This window comes from Salvelinus alpinus, chromosome 22 (genome assembly GCF_045679555.1).
Source record: "Salvelinus alpinus chromosome 22, SLU_Salpinus.1, whole genome shotgun sequence".
Classification (NCBI taxonomy): domain Eukaryota; kingdom Metazoa; phylum Chordata; class Actinopteri; order Salmoniformes; family Salmonidae; genus Salvelinus; species Salvelinus alpinus.
The window spans coordinates 43,992,975-44,009,053 of record NC_092107.1 but is presented as its reverse complement, the minus strand read 5'-3'; positions in this window follow the sequence as shown (position 1 = coordinate 44,009,053).

The window sequence follows — 16,079 nt, the reverse complement described above, 5'->3', positions numbered from 1 at the left end:
ACTCTCTCAGTTTAGTAATATTCTCTCAATTTAGTAACACTCTCTCAGTTAGTAATACTCTGTCAGTTGTTTAATACTCTCTCAGTTTAGTAATACTCTCTCAGTTGAGTAATACTCTCTGAGTCTAGTAACACTCTCTCAGTTTAGTAAAACTGTCTCAGTTTAGTAATACTCTCTCAGTTTAGTAATATTCTCTCAGTTTAGTAATATTCTCTCAACTCTCTCAGTTTACTACTACTCTCTCAGTTTAGTAATATTCTCTCAGTTTAGTAAACCTCTCTCAGTTTAGTAATAATCTCTCAGTTGAGTAATAATCTCTCAGTTAGGTAATACTCTCTCAGTTTAGTAATACTATCTCATTTGAGTAATATTCTCTCAGTTTAGTAACACTCTCTCTGTTGAGTAATATTCTATCAGTTTAGTAATACTCGCTCAGTCGAGTAATACTCTCTCAGTCTAGTAACACTCTCTCAGTTTAGTAATACTCTCTCAGTTCAGTAATACTCTCTCAGTTGAGCAATAATCTCTCCATTGAGTAATATTATATCAGTTTAGTAAAACTCTCTCAGTTTAGTAATACTCTCTCAGTTTAGTAATACTCCCTCAGTTTAGTAATACTCAGTTGAGTAATATTCTCTCAGTTTGGTAACACTCTCTCAGTTTAGTACTACTCTCTCGTAGTTTAGTAAAACTCTCTCAGTTCAGTAATATTCTCTCAGTTTAGTAATATTATCTCAGCTCTCTCAGTTTAGTAATAATCTCTCAGTTTAGTAATATTCTCTCAGTTTAGTAATACTCTCTCAGTTTAGTAACACTCTCTCAGTTTAGTAATATTCTCTCAGTTTAGTAAACCTCTCTCAGTTTAGTAATAATCTCTCAGTTGAGTAATACTCTCTCAGTTGAGTAATATTCTCTCAGTTTAGTAACACTCTCTCAGTTTAGTAATACTCTCTCAGTTTAGTAATACTCTCTCAGTTTAGTAATATTCTCTCAGTTGAGTTAAACTCTCTCAGTTTAGTAATACTCTCTCAGTTGAGTAATAATCTCTGAGTTTAGTAACACTATCTCAGTTGAGTAATATTCTCTCAATTTAGTAATATTCTCTCAGCTCTCTCAGTTTAGTAATATTCTCTCAGTTTAGTAATATTCTCTCAGCTCTCTCAGTTTAGTAAAATTCTCTCTCAGTTTAGTAATACTCTCTCAGTTGAGTTATACTCTCTCAGTTTAGTAATACTCTCTCAGTTTAGTAATACTCTCTCGGTTTTGTAATACTCTCTCGGTTGAGTAATATTCTCTCAGTTTAGTAACACTCTCTCAGTTTAGTAATACTCTCTCAGTTGAGTATTACTCTCTCAGTTTAGTAATACTCTCTCAGTTTAGTAATACTCTCTCGGGTTAGTAATACTCTCTCAGTTTAGTAATATTCTCTCAGTTTAGTAATATTCTCTCAGCTCTCTCAGTTTAGTAATATTCTCTCTGTTGAGTCATACTCTCTCAGTTTAGTAATACTCTCTCAGTTGAGTAATACTCTCTCAGTTTAGTAAAACTGTCTCAGTTTAGTAATATCTCTTAGTTTAGTAATACTGTCTCCGTTTAGTAACACTCTCTCAGTTTAGTAATACTCTCTCAGTTTAGTAATATTCTCTCAGTTTAGTAATATTCTCTCAGTTTAGTAATACTCTATCGGGTTAGTAATACTCTCTCAGTTGAGTAATATTCTCTCAGTTTAGTAACACTCTCTCAGTTTAGTAATACTCTCTCAGATTAGTAATACTCTCTCAGATTAGTAATACTCTCTCAGTTTAGTAATATTCTCTCATTTTAGTAATATTCTCTCAGCTCTATCAGTTTAGTAATACTCTCTCAGTTTAGTAATATTCTCTCAGTTTAGTAATACTCTCTCAGTTTAGTAATATTCTCTCAGTTTAGTAATATTCTCTCAGCTCTCTCAGTTTAGTAATATTCTCTCAGTTTAGTAATATTCTCTCAGTTTAGTAATACTCTCTCAGTTTAGTAATATTCTCTCAGTTTAGTAATATTCTCTCAGCTCTCCCAGTTTAGTAATATTCTCTCAGTTTAGTAATATTCTCTCAGCTCTCTCAGTTTAGTAATACTCTCTCAGTTGAGTAATACTCTCTCAGTTGAGTAATATTCTCTCAGTTTAGTAACACTCTCTCAGTTTAGTAATACTCTCTCAGTTGAGTAATACTCTCTCAGTTTAGTAACACTCTCTCAGTTTAGTAATACTCTCTCAGTTTAGTAACACTCTCTCAGTTTAGTAATACTCTCTCAGTTTAGTAATACTCTCTCAGTTGAGCTAAACTCTCTCAGTTTAGTAATACTCTCTCAGTTGAGTAATAATCTCTGAGTTTAGTAACACTCTCTCAGTTGAGTAATATTCTCTCAATTTAGTAATATTCTCTCAGCTCTCTCAGTTTAGTAATATTCTCTCAGTTTAGTAATATTCTCTCAGCTCTCTCAGTTTAGTAAAATTCTCTCAGTTTAGTAATATTCTCTCAGTTTAGTAATACTCTCTCGGGTTAGTAAAACTCTCTCAGTTTAGTAAAACTCTCTCAGTTTAGTAATACTCTCTCAGTCTTGTAATACTCTCTCAGCTCTCTCAGTTTAGTAATACTCTCTCAGTTTAGTAACACTCTCTCAGTTTAGTAATATTCTCTCAATTTAGTAACACTCTCTCAGTTAGTAATACTCTGTCAGTTGTTTAATACTCTCTCAGTTTAGTAATACTCTCTCAGTTGAGTAATACTCTCTGAGTCTAGTAACACTCTCTCAGTTTAGTAAAACTGTCTCAGTTTAGTAATACTCTCTCAGTTTAGTAATATTCTCTCAGTTTAGTAATATTCTCTCAACTCTCTCAGTTTACTACTACTCTCTCAGTTTAGTAATATTCTCTCAGTTTAGTAAACCTCTCTCAGTTTAGTAATAATCTCTCAGTTGAGTAATAATCTCTCAGTTAGGTAATACTCTCTCAGTTTAGTAATACTATCTCATTTGAGTAATATTCTCTCAGTTTAGTAACACTCTCTCTGTTGAGTAATATTCTATCAGTTTAGTAATACTCGCTCAGTCGAGTAATACTCTCTCAGTCTAGTAACACTCTCTCAGTTTAGTAATACTCTCTCAGTTCAGTAATACTCTCTCAGTTGAGCAATAATCTCTCCATTGAGTAATATTATATCAGTTTAGTAAAACTCTCTCAGTTTAGTAATACTCTCTCAGTTTAGTAATACTCCCTCAGTTTAGTAATACTCAGTTGAGTAATATTCTCTCAGTTTGGTAACACTCTCTCAGTTTAGTACTACTCTCTCAGTTTAGTAATACTCTCTCAGTTTAGTAATACTCTCTCAGTTTAGTAATATTCTCAGCTCTCTCAGTTTAGTAATAATCTCTCAGTTTAGTAATATTCTCTCAGTTTAGTAATACTCTCTGAGTCTAGTAACACTCTCTCAGTTTAGTAATACTCTATCAGTTTAGTAAAACTCTCTCAGCTTAGTAATAATCTCTCCGTTGAGTAATACTCTCTCAGTTTAGTAATACTCTCTCAGTTGAGTTATACTCTCTCAGTTTAGTAATACTCTCTCAGTTTAGTAATACTCTCTCAGTTTAGTAACACTCTCTCAGTTTAGTAATACTCTCTCAGTTTAGTAATACTGTCTCAGTTTAGTAAAACTCTCTCAGTTGAGTATTACTCTCTCAGTTTAGTAATACTCTCTCAGTTTAGTAATACTCTATCAGTTTAGTAATACTCTCTGAGTCTAGTAACACTCTCTCAGTTTAGTAATACTCTATCAGTTTAGTAAAACTCTCTCAGCTTAGTAATAATCTCTCCGTTGAGTAATACTCTCTCAGTTTAGTAATACTCTCTCAGTTGAGTTATACTCTCTCAGTTTAGTAATACTCTCTCAGTTTAGTAATACTCTCTCGATTTTGTAATACTCTCTCGGTTGAGTAATATTCTCTCAGTTTAGTAACACTCTCTCAGTTTAGTAATACTCTCTCAGTTGAGTATTACTCTCTCAGTTTAGTAATACTCTCTCAGTTTAGTAATACTCTCTCAGTTTAGTAATATTCTCTCAGTTTAGTAATACACTCTCAGTTTAGTAATACTCTCTCAGTTTAGTAAAACTCTCTCAGTTTTGTAATACTCTCTCAGTTTAGTAACAGTCTCTCAGTTTAGTAATACTCTCTCAGTTTAGTAATACTCTCTCAGTTGAGTAATACTCCCTCAGTTTAGTAATACTCTCTCAGTTTAGTAATACTCTCTCAGTTGAGTAATAATCTCTCCGTTGAGTAATACTGTCTCAGTTTAGTAATACTCTCTCAGTTTAGTAATACTCTCTCAGTTGAGTAATACTCTCTCAGTTTAGTAATACTCTCTCAGTTTAGTAATACTCTCTCAGTTTAGTAATACTCTCTCCGTTGAGTAATACTCTCTCAGTCTAGTAATACTCTCTCAGTTTAGTAATATTCTCTCAGTTTAGTAATATTCTCTCAGTTTAGTAATATTCTCTCAGCTCTCTCAGTTTAGTAACATTCTCTCAGTTTAGTAATATTCTCTCAGTTTAGTAATACTCTCTCGGGTTAGTAATACTCTCTCAGTTTAGTAAAACTCTCTCAGTTTAGTAATACTCTCTCAGTCTTGTAATACTCTCTCAGCTCTCTCAGTTTAGTAATACTCTCTCAGTCTAGTAACACTCTCTCAGTTTAGTAACACTCTCTCAGTTTAGTAAAACTCTCTCAGTTTAGTAATACTCTCTCAGTTTAGTAATACTCTCTCAGTTTAGTAAAACTGTCTCAGTTTAGTAATATCTCTTAGTTTAGTAATACTCTCTCCGTTTAGTAACACTCTCTCAGTTTAGTAATACTCTCTCAGTTTAGTAATATTCTCTCAGTTTAGTAATATTCTCTCAGCTCTCTCAGTTTAGTAATATTCTCTCAGTTTAGTAATATTCTCTCAGCCCTCTCAGTTTAGTAATACTCTCTCAGTTTAGTAATACTCTCTCAGTTTAGTAATATTCTCTCAGTTTAGTAATACTCTCTCAGTTGAGTAATACTCTCTCAGTTGAGTAATATTCTCTCAGTTTAGTAACACTCTCTCAGTTTAGTAATACTCTCTCAGTTTAGTAATACTCTCTCAGTTTAGTAATATTCTCTCAGTTGAGTTAAACTCTCTCAGTTTAGTAATACTCTCTCAGTTGAGTAATAATCTCTGAGTTTAGTAACACTATCTCAGTTGAGTAATATTCTCTCAATTTAGTAATATTCTCTCAGCTCTCTCAGTTTAGTAATATTCTCTCAGTTTAGTAATATTCTCTCAGCTCTCTCAGTTTAGTAAAATTCTCTCTCAGTTTAGTAATACTCTCTCAGTTGAGTTATACTCTCTCAGTTTAGTAATACTCTCTCAGTTTAGTAATACTCTCTCGGTTTTGTAATACTCTCTCGGTTGAGTAATATTCTCTCAGTTTAGTAACACTCTCTCAGTTTAGTAATACTCTCTCAGTTGAGTATTACTCTCTCAGTTTAGTAATACTCTCTCAGTTTAGTAATACTCTCTCGGGTTAGTAATACTCTCTCAGTTTAGTAATATTCTCTCAGTTTAGTAATATTCTCTCAGCTCTCTCAGTTTAGTAATATTCTCTCTGTTGAGTCATACTCTCTCAGTTTAGTAATACTCTCTCAGTTGAGTAATACTCTCTCAGTTTAGTAAAACTGTCTCAGTTTAGTAATATCTCTTAGTTTAGTAATACTGTCTCCGTTTAGTAACACTCTCTCAGTTTAGTAATACTCTCTCAGTTTAGTAATATTCTCTCAGTTTAGTAATATTCTCTCAGTTTAGTAATACTCTATCGGGTTAGTAATACTCTCTCAGTTGAGTAATATTCTCTCAGTTTAGTAACACTCTCTCAGTTTAGTAATACTCTCTCAGATTAGTAATACTCTCTCAGATTAGTAATACTCTCTCAGTTTAGTAATATTCTCTCATTTTAGTAATATTCTCTCAGCTCTATCAGTTTAGTAATACTCTCTCAGTTTAGTAATATTCTCTCAGTTTAGTAATACTCTCTCAGTTTAGTAATATTCTCTCAGTTTAGTAATATTCTCTCAGCTCTCTCAGTTTAGTAATATTCTCTCAGTTTAGTAATATTCTCTCAGTTTAGTAATACTCTCTCAGTTTAGTAATATTCTCTCAGTTTAGTAATATTCTCTCAGCTCTCCCAGTTTAGTAATATTCTCTCAGTTTAGTAATATTCTCTCAGCTCTCTCAGTTTAGTAATACTCTCTCAGTTGAGTAATACTCTCTCAGTTGAGTAATATTCTCTCAGTTTAGTAACACTCTCTCAGTTTAGTAATACTCTCTCAGTTGAGTAATACTCTCTCAGTTTAGTAACACTCTCTCAGTTTAGTAATACTCTCTCAGTTTAGTAACACTCTCTCAGTTTAGTAATACTCTCTCAGTTTAGTAATACTCTCTCAGTTGAGCTAAACTCTCTCAGTTTAGTAATACTCTCTCAGTTGAGTAATAATCTCTGAGTTTAGTAACACTCTCTCAGTTGAGTAATATTCTCTCAATTTAGTAATATTCTCTCAGCTCTCTCAGTTTAGTAATATTCTCTCAGTTTAGTAATATTCTCTCAGCTCTCTCAGTTTAGTAAAATTCTCTCAGTTTAGTAATATTCTCTCAGTTTAGTAATACTCTCTCGGGTTAGTAAAACTCTCTCAGTTTAGTAAAACTCTCTCAGTTTAGTAATACTCTCTCAGTCTTGTAATACTCTCTCAGCTCTCTCAGTTTAGTAATACTCTCTCAGTTTAGTAACACTCTCTCAGTTTAGTAATATTCTCTCAATTTAGTAACACTCTCTCAGTTAGTAATACTCTGTCAGTTGTTTAATACTCTCTCAGTTTAGTAATACTCTCTCAGTTGAGTAATACTCTCTGAGTCTAGTAACACTCTCTCAGTTTAGTAAAACTGTCTCAGTTTAGTAATACTCTCTCAGTTTAGTAATATTCTCTCAGTTTAGTAATATTCTCTCAACTCTCTCAGTTTACTACTACTCTCTCAGTTTAGTAATATTCTCTCAGTTTAGTAAACCTCTCTCAGTTTAGTAATAATCTCTCAGTTGAGTAATAATCTCTCAGTTAGGTAATACTCTCTCAGTTTAGTAATACTATCTCATTTGAGTAATATTCTCTCAGTTTAGTAACACTCTCTCTGTTGAGTAATATTCTATCAGTTTAGTAATACTCGCTCAGTCGAGTAATACTCTCTCAGTCTAGTAACACTCTCTCAGTTTAGTAATACTCTCTCAGTTCAGTAATACTCTCTCAGTTGAGCAATAATCTCTCCATTGAGTAATATTATATCAGTTTAGTAAAACTCTCTCAGTTTAGTAATACTCTCTCAGTTTAGTAATACTCTCTCAGTTTAGTAATACTCTCTCAGTCTGAGTAATATTCTCTCAGTTTAGTAACACTCTCTCAGTTTAGTACTACTCTCTCGTAGTTTAGTAAAACTCTCTCAGTTCAGTAATATTCTCTCAGTTTAGTAATATTATCTCAGCTCTCTCAGTTTAGTAATAATCTCTCAGTTTAGTAATATTCTCTCAGTTTAGTAATACTCTCTGAGTCTAGTAACACTCTCTCAGTTTAGTAATACTCTATCAGTTTAGTAAAACTCTCTCAGCTTAGTAATAATCTCTCCGTTGAGTAATACTCTCTCAGTTTAGTAATACTCTCTCAGTTGAGTTATACTCTCTCAGTTTAGTAATACTCTCTCAGTTTAGTAATACTCTCTCAGTTTAGTAACACTCTCTCAGTTTAGTAATACTCTCTCAGTTTAGTAATACTGTCTCAGTTTAGTAAAACTCTCTCAGTTGAGTATTACTCTCTCAGTTTAGTAATACTCTCTCAGTTTAGTAATACTCTCTCAGTTTAGTAAAACTCTCTCAGTTTAGTAATACTCTCTCAGTCTTGTAATACTCTCTCAGCTCTCTCAGTTTAGTAATACTCTCTCAGTCTAGTAACACTCTCTCAGTTTAGTAACACTCTCTCAGTTTAGTAAAACTCTCTCAGTTTAGTAATACTCTCTCAGTTTAGTAATACTCTCTCAGTTTAGTAAAACTGTCTCAGTTTAGTAATATCTCTTAGTTTAGTAATACTCTCTCCGTTTAGTAACACTCTCTCAGTTTAGTAATACTCTCTCAGTTTAGTAATATTCTCTCAGTTTAGTAATATTCTCTCAGCTCTCTCAGTTTAGTAATATTCTCTCAGTTTAGTAATATTCTCTCAGCCCTCTCAGTTTAGTAATACTCTCTCAGTTGAGTAATACTCTCTCAGTTGAGTAATATTCTCTCAGTTTAGTAATACTCTCTCAGTTGAGTAATACTCTCTCAGTTGAGTAATATTCTCTCAGTTTAGTAACACTCTCTCAGTTTAGTAATACTCTCTCAGTTTAGTAATACTCTCTCAGTTTAGTAATATTCTCTCAGTTGAGTTAAACTCTCTCAGTTTAGTAATACTCTCTCAGTTGAGTAATAATCTCTGAGTTTAGTAACACTATCTCAGTTGAGTAATATTCTCTCAATTTAGTAATATTCTCTCAGCTCTCTCAGTTTAGTAATATTCTCTCAGTTTAGTAATATTCTCTCAGCTCTCTCAGTTTAGTAAAATTCTCTCTCAGTTTAGTAATACTCTCTCAGTTGAGTTATACTCTCTCAGTTTAGTAATACTCTCTCAGTTTAGTAATACTCTCTCGGTTTTGTAATACTCTCTCGGTTGAGTAATATTCTCTCAGTTTAGTAACACTCTCTCAGTTTAGTAATACTCTCTCAGTTGAGTATTACTCTCTCAGTTTAGTAATACTCTCTCAGTTTAGTAATACTCTCTCGGGTTAGTAATACTCTCTCAGTTTAGTAATATTCTCTCAGTTTAGTAATATTCTCTCAGCTCTCTCAGTTTAGTAATATTCTCTCTGTTGAGTCATACTCTCTCAGTTTAGTAATACTCTCTCAGTTGAGTAATACTCTCTCAGTTTAGTAAAACTGTCTCAGTTTAGTAATATCTCTTAGTTTAGTAATACTGTCTCCGTTTAGTAACACTCTCTCAGTTTAGTAATACTCTCTCAGTTTAGTAATATTCTCTCAGTTTAGTAATATTCTCTCAGTTTAGTAATACTCTATCGGGTTAGTAATACTCTCTCAGTTGAGTAATATTCTCTCAGTTTAGTAACACTCTCTCAGTTTAGTAATACTCTCTCAGATTAGTAATACTCTCTCAGATTAGTAATACTCTCTCAGTTTAGTAATATTCTCTCATTTTAGTAATATTCTCTCAGCTCTATCAGTTTAGTAATACTCTCTCAGTTTAGTAATATTCTCTCAGTTTAGTAATACTCTCTCAGTTTAGTAATATTCTCTCAGTTTAGTAATATTCTCTCAGCTCTCTCAGTTTAGTAATATTCTCTCAGTTTAGTAATATTCTCTCAGTTTAGTAATACTCTCTCAGTTTAGTAATATTCTCTCAGTTTAGTAATATTCTCTCAGCTCTCCCAGTTTAGTAATATTCTCTCAGTTTAGTAATATTCTCTCAGCTCTCTCAGTTTAGTAATACTCTCTCAGTTGAGTAATACTCTCTCAGTTGAGTAATATTCTCTCAGTTTAGTAACACTCTCTCAGTTTAGTAATACTCTCTCAGTTGAGTAATACTCTCTCAGTTTAGTAACACTCTCTCAGTTTAGTAATACTCTCTCAGTTTAGTAACACTCTCTCAGTTTAGTAATACTCTCTCAGTTTAGTAATACTCTCTCAGTTGAGCTAAACTCTCTCAGTTTAGTAATACTCTCTCAGTTGAGTAATAATCTCTGAGTTTAGTAACACTCTCTCAGTTGAGTAATATTCTCTCAATTTAGTAATATTCTCTCAGCTCTCTCAGTTTAGTAATATTCTCTCAGTTTAGTAATATTCTCTCAGCTCTCTCAGTTTAGTAAAATTCTCTCAGTTTAGTAATATTCTCTCAGTTTAGTAATACTCTCTCGGGTTAGTAAAACTCTCTCAGTTTAGTAAAACTCTCTCAGTTTAGTAATACTCTCTCAGTCTTGTAATACTCTCTCAGCTCTCTCAGTTTAGTAATACTCTCTCAGTTTAGTAACACTCTCTCAGTTTAGTAATATTCTCTCAATTTAGTAACACTCTCTCAGTTAGTAATACTCTGTCAGTTGTTTAATACTCTCTCAGTTTAGTAATACTCTCTCAGTTGAGTAATACTCTCTGAGTCTAGTAACACTCTCTCAGTTTAGTAAAACTGTCTCAGTTTAGTAATACTCTCTCAGTTTAGTAATATTCTCTCAGTTTAGTAATATTCTCTCAACTCTCTCAGTTTACTACTACTCTCTCAGTTTAGTAATATTCTCTCAGTTTAGTAAACCTCTCTCAGTTTAGTAATAATCTCTCAGTTGAGTAATAATCTCTCAGTTAGGTAATACTCTCTCAGTTTAGTAATACTATCTCATTTGAGTAATATTCTCTCAGTTTAGTAACACTCTCTCTGTTGAGTAATATTCTATCAGTTTAGTAATACTCGCTCAGTCGAGTAATACTCTCTCAGTCTAGTAACACTCTCTCAGTTTAGTAATACTCTCTCAGTTCAGTAATACTCTCTCAGTTGAGCAATAATCTCTCCATTGAGTAATATTATATCAGTTTAGTAAAACTCTCTCAGTTTAGTAATACTCTCTCAGTTTAGTAATACTCCCTCAGTTTAGTAATACTCTCTCAGTTTAGTAATATTCTCTCAGTTTAGTAACACTCTCTCAGTTTAGTACTACTCTCTCAGTTTAGTAATACTCTCTCAGTTCAGTAATATTCTCTCAGTTTAGTAATATTATCTCAGCTCTCTCAGTTTAGTAATAATCTCTCAGTTTAGTAATATTCTCTCAGTTTAGTAATACTCTCTGAGTCTAGTAACACTCTCTCAGTTTAGTAATACTCTATCAGTTTAGTAAAACTCTCTCAGCTTAGTAATAATCTCTCCGTTGAGTAATACTCTCTCAGTTTAGTAATACTCTCTCAGTTGAGTTATACTCTCTCAGTTTAGTAATACTCTCTCAGTTTAGTAATACTCTCTCAGTTTAGTAACACTCTCTCAGTTTAGTAATACTCTCTCAGTTTAGTAATACTGTCTCAGTTTAGTAAAACTCTCTCAGTTGAGTATTACTCTCTCAGTTTAGTAATACTCTCTCAGTTTAGTAATACTCTATCAGTTTAGTAATACTCTCTGAGTCTAGTAACACTCTCTCAGTTTAGTAATACTCTATCAGTTTAGTAAAACTCTCTCAGCTTAGTAATAATCTCTCCGTTGAGTAATACTCTCTCAGTTTAGTAATACTCTCTCAGTTGAGTTATACTCTCTCAGTTTAGTAATACTCTCTCAGTTTAGTAATACTCTCTCGATTTTGTAATACTCTCTCGGTTGAGTAATATTCTCTCAGTTTAGTAACACTCTCTCAGTTTAGTAATACTCTCTCAGTTGAGTATTACTCTCTCAGTTTAGTAATACTCTCTCAGTTTAGTAATACTCTCTCAGTTTAGTAATATTCTCTCAGTTTAGTAATACACTCTCAGTTTAGTAATACTCTCTCAGTTTAGTAAAACTCTCTCAGTTTTGTAATACTCTCTCAGTTTAGTAACAGTCTCTCAGTTTAGTAATACTCTCTCAGTTTAGTAATACTCTCTCAGTTGAGTAATACTCCCTCAGTTTAGTAATACTCTCTCAGTTTAGTAATACTCTCTCAGTTGAGTAATAATCTCTCCGTTGAGTAATACTGTCTCAGTTTAGTAAAACTCTCTCAGTTTAGTAATACTCTCTCAGTTGAGTAATACTCCCTCAGTTTAGTAATACTCTCTCAGTTTAGTAATACTCTCTCAGTTTAGTAATACTCTCTCCGTTGAGTAATACTCTCTCAGTCTAGTAATACTCTCTCAGTTTAGTAATATTCTCTCAGTTTAGTAATATTCTCTCAGTTTAGTAATATTCTCTCAGCTCTCTCAGTTTAGTAACATTCTCTCAGTTTAGTAATATTCTCTCAGTTTAGTAATACTCTCTCGGGTTAGTAATACTCTCTCAGTTTAGTAAAACTCTCTCAGTTTAGTAATACTCTCTCAGTCTTGTAATACTCTCTCAGCTCTCTCAGTTTAGTAATACTCTCTCAGTCTAGTAACACTCTCTCAGTTTAGTAACACTCTCTCAGTTTAGTAAAACTCTCTCAGTTTAGTAACACTCTCTCAGTTGAGTAATAATCTCTGAGTCTAGTAACACTCTCTCAGTTTAGTAACACTCTCTCCGTTGAGTAATACTCTCTCAGTTTAGTAATACTCTCTCAGTTGAGTATTACTCTCTCAGTTTAGTAATACTCTCTCAGTTTAGTAATACTCTCTCAGTTGAGTATTACTCTCTCAGTTGAGTATTACTCTCTCAGTTTAGTAATACTCTCTCAGTTTAGTAATACTCTATCAGTTTAGTAATATTCTCTCAGTTTAGTAATACTCTCTCAGTTTAGTAATACTCTCTCAGTTTAGTAAAACTATCTCAGTTTTGTAATACTCTCTCGGTTGAGTAATATTCTCTCAGTTTAGTAACAGTCTCTCAGTTTAGTAATACTCTCTCAGTTGAGTAATACTCCCTCCGTTTAGTAATACTCTCTCAGTTTAGTAATATTCTCTCAGCTCTCTCAGTTTAGTAATATTCTCTCAGTTTAGTAATATTCTCTCAGTTTAGTAATACTCTCTCGGGTTAGTAATACTCTCTCAGTTTAGTAAAACTCTCTCAGTTTAGTAATACTCTCTCAGTCTTGTAATACTCTCTCAGCTCTCTCAGTTTAGTAATACTCTCTCAGTTTAGTAACACTCTCTCAGTTTAGTAATACTCTCTCAGTCTAGTAACACTCTCTCAGTTTAGTAACACTCTCTCAGTTTAGTAAAACTCTCTCAGTTTAGTAAAACTCTCTCAGTTTAGTAATACTCTCTCAGTCTTGTAATACTCTCTCAGCTCTCTCAGTTTAGTAATACTCTCTCAGTCTAGTAACACTCTCTCAGTTTAGTAACACTCTCTCAGTTTAGTAAAACTCTCTCAGTTTAGTAACACTCTCTCAGTTGAGTAATAATCTCTGAGTTTAGTAACACTCTCTCAGTTGAGTAATACTCTCTCAGTTTAGTAATACTCTCTCAGTTGAGTAATACTCTCTCAGTTTAGTAATACTCTCTCAGTTGAGTAATACTCTCTGAGTCTAGTAACACTCTCTCAGTTTAGTAACACTCTCTCCGTTGAGTAATACTCTCTCAGTTTAGTAATACTCTCTCAGTTGAGTATTACTCTCTCAGTTTAGTAATACTCTCTCAGTTTAGTAATACTCTCTCAGTTGAGTATTACTCTCTCAGTTGAGTATTACTCTCTCAGTTTAGTAATACTCTCTCAGTTTAGTAATACTCTATCAGTTTAGTAATATTCTCTCAGTTTAGTAATACTCTCTCAGTTTAGTAATACTCTCTCAGTTTAGTAATACTCTCTCAGTTTAGTAAAACTATCTCAGTTTTGTAATACTCTCTCGGTTGAGTAATATTCTCTCAGTTTAGTAACAGTCTCTCAGTTTAGTAATACTCTCTCAGTTGAGTAATACTCCCTCCGTTTAGTAATACTCTCTCAGTTTAGTAATATTCTCTCAGCTCTCTCAGTTTAGTAATATTCTCTCAGTTTAGTAATATTCTCTCAGTTTAGTAATACTCTCTCGGGTTAGTAATACTCTCTCAGTTTAGTAAAACTCTCTCAGTTTAGTAATACTCTCTCAGTCTTGTAATACTCTCTCAGCTCTCTCAGTTTAGTAATACTCTCTCAGTTTAGTAACACTCTCTCAGTTTAGTAATACTCTCTCAGTCTAGTAACACTCTCTCAGTTTAGTAACACTCTCTCAGTTTAGTAAAACTCTCTCAGTTTAGTAACACTCTCTCAGTTGAGTAATAATCTCTGAGTTTAGTAACACTCTCTCAGTTGAGTAATACTCTCTCAGTTTAGTAATACTCTCTCAGTTGAGTAATACTCTCTCAGTTTAGTAATACTCTCTCAGTTGAGTAATACTCTCTGAGTCTAGTAACACTCTCTCAGTTTAGTAACACTCTCTCAGTTTAGTAATACTCTCTCAGTTTAGTAAAACTCTGTCAGCTTAGTAATACTCTCTCAGTTGAGTAATAATCTCTCCGTTGAGTAATACTCTCTCAGTTTAGTAATACTCTCTCAGTTTAGTAAAACTATCTCAGTTTTGTAATACTCTCTCGGTTGAGTAATATTCTCTCAGTTTAGTAACAGTCTCTCAGTTTAGTAATACTCTCTCAGTTGAGTAATACTCCCTCCGTTTAGTAATACTCTCTCAGTTGAGTAATACTCTCTCAGTTGAGTAATAATCTCTCCGTTGAGTAATACTCTCTCAGTTTAGTAAAACTCTCTCAGTTTAGTAATACTCTCTCAGTTGAGTAATACTCCCTCAGTTTAGTAATACTCTCTCAGTTTAGTAATACTCTCTCGGTTGAGTAATATTCTCTCAGTTTAGTAATATTCTCTCAGCTCTCTCAGTTTAGTAATATTCTCTCAGTTTAGTAATATTCTCTCAGTTTAGTAATACTCTCTCGGGTTAGTAATACTCTCTCAGTTTAGTAAAACTCTCTCAGTTTAGTAATACTCTCTCAGTCTTGTAATACTCTCTCAGCTCTCTCGGTTTAGTAATACTCTCTCAGTTTAGTAACACTCTCTCAGTTTCGTAATACTCTCTCAGTCTAGTAACACTCTCTCAGTTTAGTAACACTCTCTCAGTTTAGTAAAACTCTCTCAGTTTAGTAATACTCTCTCAGTTGAGTTAAACTCTCTCAGTTTAGTAATACTCTCTCAGTTGATTAATAATCTCTGAGTTTAGTAACACTCTCTCAGTTGAGTAATACTCTCTCAGTTTAGTAATACTCTCTCAGTTGAGTAATACTCTCTCAGTTTAGTAATACTCTCTCAGATGAGTAATACTCTCTTAGTCTAGTATTACTCTCTCAGTTTAGTAAAACTGTCTCAGTTTAGTAATACGCTCTCAGTTTAGTAATATTCTCTCAGTTTAGTAATACTCTCTCAGTTTAGTAATACTCTCTCAGTTTAGTAAAACTATCTCAGTTTTGTAATACTCTCTCGGTTGAGTAATATTCTCTCAGTTTAGTAACAGTCTCTCAGTTTAGTACTACTCTCTCAGTTTAGTAATACTCTCTCAGTTGAGTAATACTCCCTCAGTTTAGTAATACTCTCTCAGTTTAGTAATACTTTCTCAGTTGAGTAATAATCTCTCCGTTGAGTAATACTCTCTCAGTTTAGTAAAACTCTCTCAGTTTAGTAATACTCTCTCAGTTTAGTAATACTCTCTCAGTCTAGTAATACTCTCTCAGTTGAGTAACACTCTCTCGGTCTAGTAACACTCTCAGTTTAGTAATACTCGCTCAGTCTAGTAATACTCTCTCAGTTTAGTAAAACTCTCTCAGTTTAGTAATACTCTCTCAGTCTTGTAATACTCTCTCAGCTCTCTCAGTTTAGTAATACTCTCTCAGTTTAGTAATACTCTCTCAGTTGAGTAATACTCCCTCCGTTTAGTAATACTCTCTCAGTTTAGTAATACTCTCTCAGTTGAGTAATAATCTCTCCGTTGAGTAATACTCTCTCAGTTTAGTAAAACTCTCTCAGTTTAGTAATACTCTCTCAGTTTAGTAATACTCTCTCAGTTGAGTTAAACTCTCTCAGTTTAGTAATACTCTCTCAGTTGAGTAATAATCTCTGAGTTTAGTAACACTCTCTCAGTTGAGTAATATTCTCTCAGTTTAGTAATATTCTCTCAGCTCTCTCAGTTTAGTAAAATTCTCTCAGTTTAGTAAAACTCTCTCAGTTTAGTAATACTCTCTCAGTTGAGTAATACTCCCTCAGTTTAGTAATACTCTCTCAGTTTAGTAATACTCTCTCGGTTGAGTAATATTCTCTCAGTTTAGTAATATTCT